The sequence below is a fragment of the Herpailurus yagouaroundi genome, unplaced genomic scaffold (assembly GCF_014898765.1).
Source record: "Herpailurus yagouaroundi ecotype Mexico unplaced genomic scaffold, PumYag 190, whole genome shotgun sequence".
Classification (NCBI taxonomy): Eukaryota; Metazoa; Chordata; class Mammalia; order Carnivora; family Felidae; genus Herpailurus; species Herpailurus yagouaroundi.
This window is the reverse complement of record NW_024412421.1, coordinates 7,753,717-7,759,716: the sequence shown is the minus strand read 5'-3', so window position 1 is coordinate 7,759,716 and position 6,000 is coordinate 7,753,717. Positions and strand designations below refer to the sequence as shown.

Genomic DNA, 6,000 nt, shown 5'->3' with positions numbered 1-6,000 from the left:
CCCGCCCCCAGGACAGCTTGCAGTTTCTACCCCTCCTCCCCCTCCGAGTGGCCCCCCCTCTCCCCTTTTCCTAAAATTCTGTCTGAGGAAACAGAGGGGCAGCTCCTGGGGAGGTAAAACGCGGTAGCAGCAGCTGCCCCGGCCACCACCTTAACACTTTAATGAATTAAATGCAAAGACACAAAGGCATGTATTTCATTTCATCTGGTGGCACCGCCAGCCCTCCCGCTGCACGGGCTGTGTGTAAACACTGCACCCCCCCCCCCTTCACCACACTTTGGATTTAATTGTATTCCTAATTGAAAATGAAAATTAATTTGCTTTTGATCAATTCCAGGTGGTAGATCCGCCTGCAACGGCAGCAGAGCCTTCGCTCTCCGACTGACCACACGCACGTGCCCATAAACACCAACAGGCGGCACCGGTGGAAGCAGGCCGCGGTCTCTTCCGGCGCAAAGCCCCTCCGGTGTCTCGTGTCCCCGCCCCGCGCTGATCGGCAGTGTTCAATTTTTAATAAAAGAGTTACACAAGCGACGATACTTGTGGAAAGAGGCCGCTGACGGACCGGCGGAGTCCGGCGCGTGATGGGGGCCGCGGAGCCGCAGACGAACAATGGGGGCTTACAGCGAGATGTACGCGGGGGATCGCAAATAACCCGGCATCTGGTTTCTTTATCTGAGTACCTTTCTTACGGTTTGGATCTTAATTTTTTACAGTTGACAGCAGTGTTATTTGAGCCAGTCAGTGGCATCTGGCTGCTGGAAAGGGAAAAAAAAAAAAAAAAAAAAAAGAAGAAAGAAAAGAAAGAAAGAAAGAGGGGGAGGAAAAAAAAATCTCCATGCACTTTAATTAATTGTGGAGAAATTACATGGTCCTCCAACCGTGTAGTTTGTCATCAGTGCACATTACAGATTTATATTAGATGTTTCTCCACAGTGTCAGGAATAATTAAAAGGGGGTAGGAAATGATGCCAGCCAGCAATGCTTTACATCAGCGGTGAAAGTTTTATATTTATTACAGCCAAACAATTTTAGAAGAAGATGTCAACTCAGAGGCTTGACTGTGCATGGAATACATATCAGGCTGGGGGCAAAGCCAATGCTGCTGGCATAATGAGAGAGGGCTAATGTTTAATCTATCAGGCCGACTAGAATTGGTGCGCCGTGCCACAGTTATTAATGGCGCGGCATCCCCTTTCCTCGTAAAAACGTTCACCCCAAACAATAAGGAACATACGCCTTTTTCTTCTTCCTGAAATGATCTCCGTCCAATTGTTCTCTCCGATCGTAATAAGAGCAGAAGTGCTAACTGCATGTAAGTCACTTTTTTTGCTCAGTTAACTTGAGCTACGCTTCCATGGCTTGGGCGGCGCTGGTAGGGGTTATGTCATAAAAAGATATCCAAGTGGCTTTTGCTTTCATTGAGCGCCTGATTCCAGCATCCCTGCCGGGCCCTTCACGGGGGCCGCCGTGCCCAGGCAACGGCTAACATGAGTGGTGATGGCCATCCTGTACCCCCACCAGCGGAGAAACTCAAAATCTTAGTCATTCCTGGTACCACTGAACAAACCTGGAACTTATTCCTTTAGCTCTTCCGGAGGTGAGAGCCAAGAGCTACATTTAGAAACCAAAGGTCACAAAAAAGCAGATAAACGTCAAAGAGAACGGTCATCCATAGGACCTCAATCTTCTGGCTTGCTCTTGCAAAAAAGCAGATTTCCTTTTGTAGCACCAGCACCCTGGGCAGCACATTTGAGGGGGGTCATTAGACACCCTCTACCTTCATCGTGCGTCTTGCAGGAGAGTCAGTGTATGTGATAATCCCCTAATATGTGATGCCTGTCACTTCCTATTTATTAGCGTCTGGCCCTGGATATTTTCATAATTTCCGTGCAGCTTTGTGGCCCCAGAAGTGGAGACGTCCTGGGATTCGTAATCTCAGGAAAGCCTTACCTATGACCCCGTGGACTCACAGGAGACCAGGGCACCAAAAAGCAATTCTCTCCAGAGGATCCGCGGTCTACACAGTGGGAATCCTCTGCCCTTAGACCTTCACAAGATATGGGAAAAGGCAACAGGGCCCTCATAGCAACGTAGATCTCAGGGAATTGCCAAGAGAATTCATTTCAAGTTTAGCGGGATTCTCCCACAATAAAGTAATAATGCCCTCGATTATGTTAAATACTTCAATAACAATATCCTTAAATTACAGTGACTTAAAATTTTTAAAGTGCTTTTGTAACTATTACTTCATTTTGCTAATATTTGTGTAACTCAATGTGGAAGTAGAATAGGGAAGTAACTGTAGCCCTTTCTTCTTCGGTCTTAAATAAAATGCCCGCGTCAGGCACATTTTCCCTTTGCTGAGGGCTTAGAAAAGTCAGCATTTCGTTTTCTGAAGTATTCTCTGTCGTTTAAATACAATCTTAGTGGCTTCTTATGGCCCTGCCTTCCATTCTGAATCCTCCCACCTCCTCTACCCCCCCCCCCCCCCCCACCCAATGCTGCTCCCACATTCTTCCTGTTCCTCCCTGGGGTAGAGCCCATTCCCACCTCAGGGACTTGGCACTTGCTGTTTGTCCCGTCTGCCTGGAATGCTAATGTCTTCACGGGGCTGTCTCCCTCTTGTTTTTCAGATCCCAGCTTAAACGTCACCTCTCAGAAACGCCTTCTCCGACATCTCGAATCACTATTTCCGCTTCTACACATTTCTTAATTCACTTTCTAAATAGATCTTTCTTACGTATTTAATAGGGGTCCCCTGCATTGGAATGTAAGTTCTGAGAAATACTACAAGTTCAGGGTAGATGTCTCCGTATGTTTAAACATATCTACGATTAGTTTCAAATGATCGTTGTGTCAAATTTTTCTTTCATTCAGTAGAAAGTCTTTAATTTGGTTAGGGTAACTGACGTTTTTACCGTGTAAATGAGTTTACTTCATCCCATTTGGATTTCAAAGCCACTGATGGAATCCTCTCCTTTGGAGTGAGCCTAATGAAATTAACCAACTTTGAAGACATGTTGTTGACTTAGAACCGTTATTGTTGGAAAGAAAGAGAATATTAATAAAAGGTCAAGCCACCACATCTTGTGTCCCTAACAGGATTATTTTACAGCCCATTATTTCACTGTTAGTATTAAAGCGGTTCGCTCACTGGGTTTGCACTCGGCTTTGAACTGAGGTTTGCAGAGGCCCCACCAAATCCCTGCTAACTGCAGCTTCAGAGAGGAGCAGCTAAGAATCACCGGCTCCCAGTGCTAGGGCATTGAACAGCCGGGGGCCGGCCAGTGACAATCCTGCACCCTGGGGACTGGCCCAGGGCCAAAGGAAAGAAGTTTAAATGAGAAGGGCAGATCTGAATTCAATACAGAAAGCAAATTCTTACAGGAAGGGAGAGGCCTACTAAGTGACTTAAAGACAGGAGCAAAATCTCTGGAGCGGTACGAGTAGGATAAACCCTTGATGATGCTGCAGAGGTGAAAATGCTACGCGCCTCCACCCCCAAGTTTCCGGCCCAATCTTGGCAGTGTTTTTTTCTGCATCAGCTTGGAAACCAAGACTCCCGCTTTTGGAGGAGCAGAGGCGCCTCGGAGGTTGCTCCTGACAACCTGTCCTCTTCGTCAACTTCACTAAACGTTACCTTAATTAAGCCACAACTGCACGGTGCTCTGCTCCGCGCTGTACAAGAAGCTGGAAAGGGCAGGTTCCCGGGGGCCGGGCGCTCACGGTCTAGAGGCACTGGACAGGTGTGGCACATGCAGGGTCGGCTGGGATCCCTTCCCTCCGCTTCTCATCCTCCTAGAAGACCCAGCTCGCCCTTTTTTAACTAGAAGGAGCAGGGCAACCAGAAGGCCCCCCTGTTCACAGTGGGTCCTCCTGGCCTCCCAAGCCCTGCTGGCTGCTCTTGTCCCTTCCTGCTCTTTGTACGGACTGCCGTGAGGGCAGGTTAGAAATCAGATGGCATCGAAGGGACTGCATTTTCTCCCCTGGTCTTGCAGTCTGCAGTAGACAGGGAAACTTGGGAGTCTAGAGAGTGGGACAGGCCCTTTCCAAGTTGAGCACAGACTTGGTGCATCTGGTGTCGTTGCAGCAAGAACTTCGCTGAGAGTCCTCTGCCCAGATTTTAGCCAAGCTGTGCTTCTACGGATCAGAAAAGTTCTGTGCTTCCATGGCCCGTTCTGAAGCCCGCAGGGGCCAGGTTCTATGACGTGACGTCCTTCCCAGCTCCTAGAAGCTGCTTCTGTTTGTGCTTGAGAACTTCTTATCCTCGGGTTGCCTCCGTGGGTCATTTTTTCTGGGGCCAAGCATCTGCTTAGGCCCTAATTTTTTATTTTTTATTTTTATTTTATTTATTTATTTATTTTAAAACTTTTTTAACGTTTTTATTTATTTTTGAGACAGAGAGAGACAGAGCATGAATGGGGGAGGGGCAGAGAGAGAAGGAGACACAGAATCGGAAGCAGGCTCCAGGCTCTGAGCCATCAGCCCAGAGCCCGACGCGGGGCTCGAACTCACAGACCGCGAGATCGTGACCTGAGCCGAAGTCGGATGCTTAACCGACTGAGCCACCCAGGCGCCCCTCAGGCCCTAATTTAAGGCAGCTGTAGCCACAGCTACGAGGATTTCATTTTCAGCGTGTTAACGGCTGGAATGAATGTTGTAGGTGTGCCCAAAATACATACGCCTCACACTGGTGAGAGTTCATTTCCACGAGCAAGAACATCGGGCACACAGGTTCAGGTAGCTCGAGGATAAGCAGAAGGAAAGTAGGAGGTATTTGTATTCAATAGGTTCCCTAAAACTCTAAAAGTAATTCAATGGCAGTATTAAGGAAAATTTAAAGTTATACACAAAACCGCCAATCTAACAAATCTTCTTGGCAACCACACGCATACATAATTTTTCCATGTTTTTTGAATGTAAGGGCTAACTATTGTTTGGCTGTTTTCATGTGATGGTGCATCAGAAGCATTTCCCCATATCTCTAGGCAGTCTTCATAAACATTACCGGCATTTTTCTAGAGTAGAAGAGTCTCTAAACTTAAAACCGTCTATTAGATGAGGGACTGGAAATAAAAAATCCCTTGTAATTCAAAAACTTCTAGGCAATAGGGAAAAAGAATGTCGGAAATCTGTGCAAGCTGGGATATGGCAGAAGAAAATGGAAGAAAGGATGTATTAGAAGCTCTTACCCAAAAGCATGAGCACGGGATGCTGTTAACTACCGTGAGGACCTCTGGAAAATGAATCACTTTCCCTTTGCCTTAGTGTCCTCAACGAGACACAGAAGGTAGGATTGGGTGAACTTTAAAATCCTTTCCTGCTCTGGGGCGCACGGGTGGCTCAGTCGGTTCAATGCCTGACTCTTGATTTCGGCTAAGGTCACGATCTCACTGTTCATGAGTTCAAGCCTCGCGTCAAGCTCTGTACTGACAGCATGGAGCCTTGGGATTCTCTCTCCTCCCATCTCTCTCTGCCCCTCCCTTGCTCACAACTTTTCCTCTCTCCAAATAAAAAACAATTTTTTTTTTAATCTTCAAAATCCTTTCTTGCTCTAACATCTTACGTTCCTTCCTTAAGGTGACTTTATTCTGTAGGATACAAAGAACCACAGGTAATTTAACTTACTCCTTAAAGGAGTGGTACAGTGGACAATTACTGGGCTGTGTCCCTCGTGTCCCAGGTTTGAGAACTGACCTCTCCAACAGTCATGGCTTCAGTAGCAGGCAGCCATGTTTGTTCAGTGGGGCCTTGCCCCCTGGCCAGGGCTGACCGCCCCAGAAGTGGTAGCCATTTTTCAGCCGTGTGGACCAAAGATACAGAAGTTGGTGTGCTGAGAGAGGAGAGCAAGCGGACATGCAGGGAGATGGAGAAATCAAAGTCAAGATGACCACCCAATCTATTCCTAAGATCAAGTTTGAGATATCCTGTATCCATAACCGTTCTACCAAAACAGTCATGTCCCTTATTTCACTGGTATATCTCGCATAGCAAAGA

General features: G+C 47.1%; 1 protein-coding gene and 1 long non-coding RNA gene across 3 annotated transcripts in view; one reads left to right on the top strand and one right to left on the bottom strand.

The window, feature by feature from the left end:
- Positions 1 to 768, top strand: part of LOC121045303 (uncharacterized) — a 22,182-nt gene extending 21,414 nt beyond the window's left edge. The window contains exon 2 of the long non-coding RNA XR_005797689.1: positions 338 to 768. This is a non-coding gene — a long non-coding RNA (uncharacterized LOC121045303). The remainder of the gene's footprint in view (positions 1 to 337) is intronic.
- The window catches only part of FTO (FTO alpha-ketoglutarate dependent dioxygenase), a 393,836-nt gene that overhangs the window by 58,227 nt on the left and 329,609 nt on the right, over positions 1 to 6,000 (bottom strand). The window lies entirely within an intron of this gene.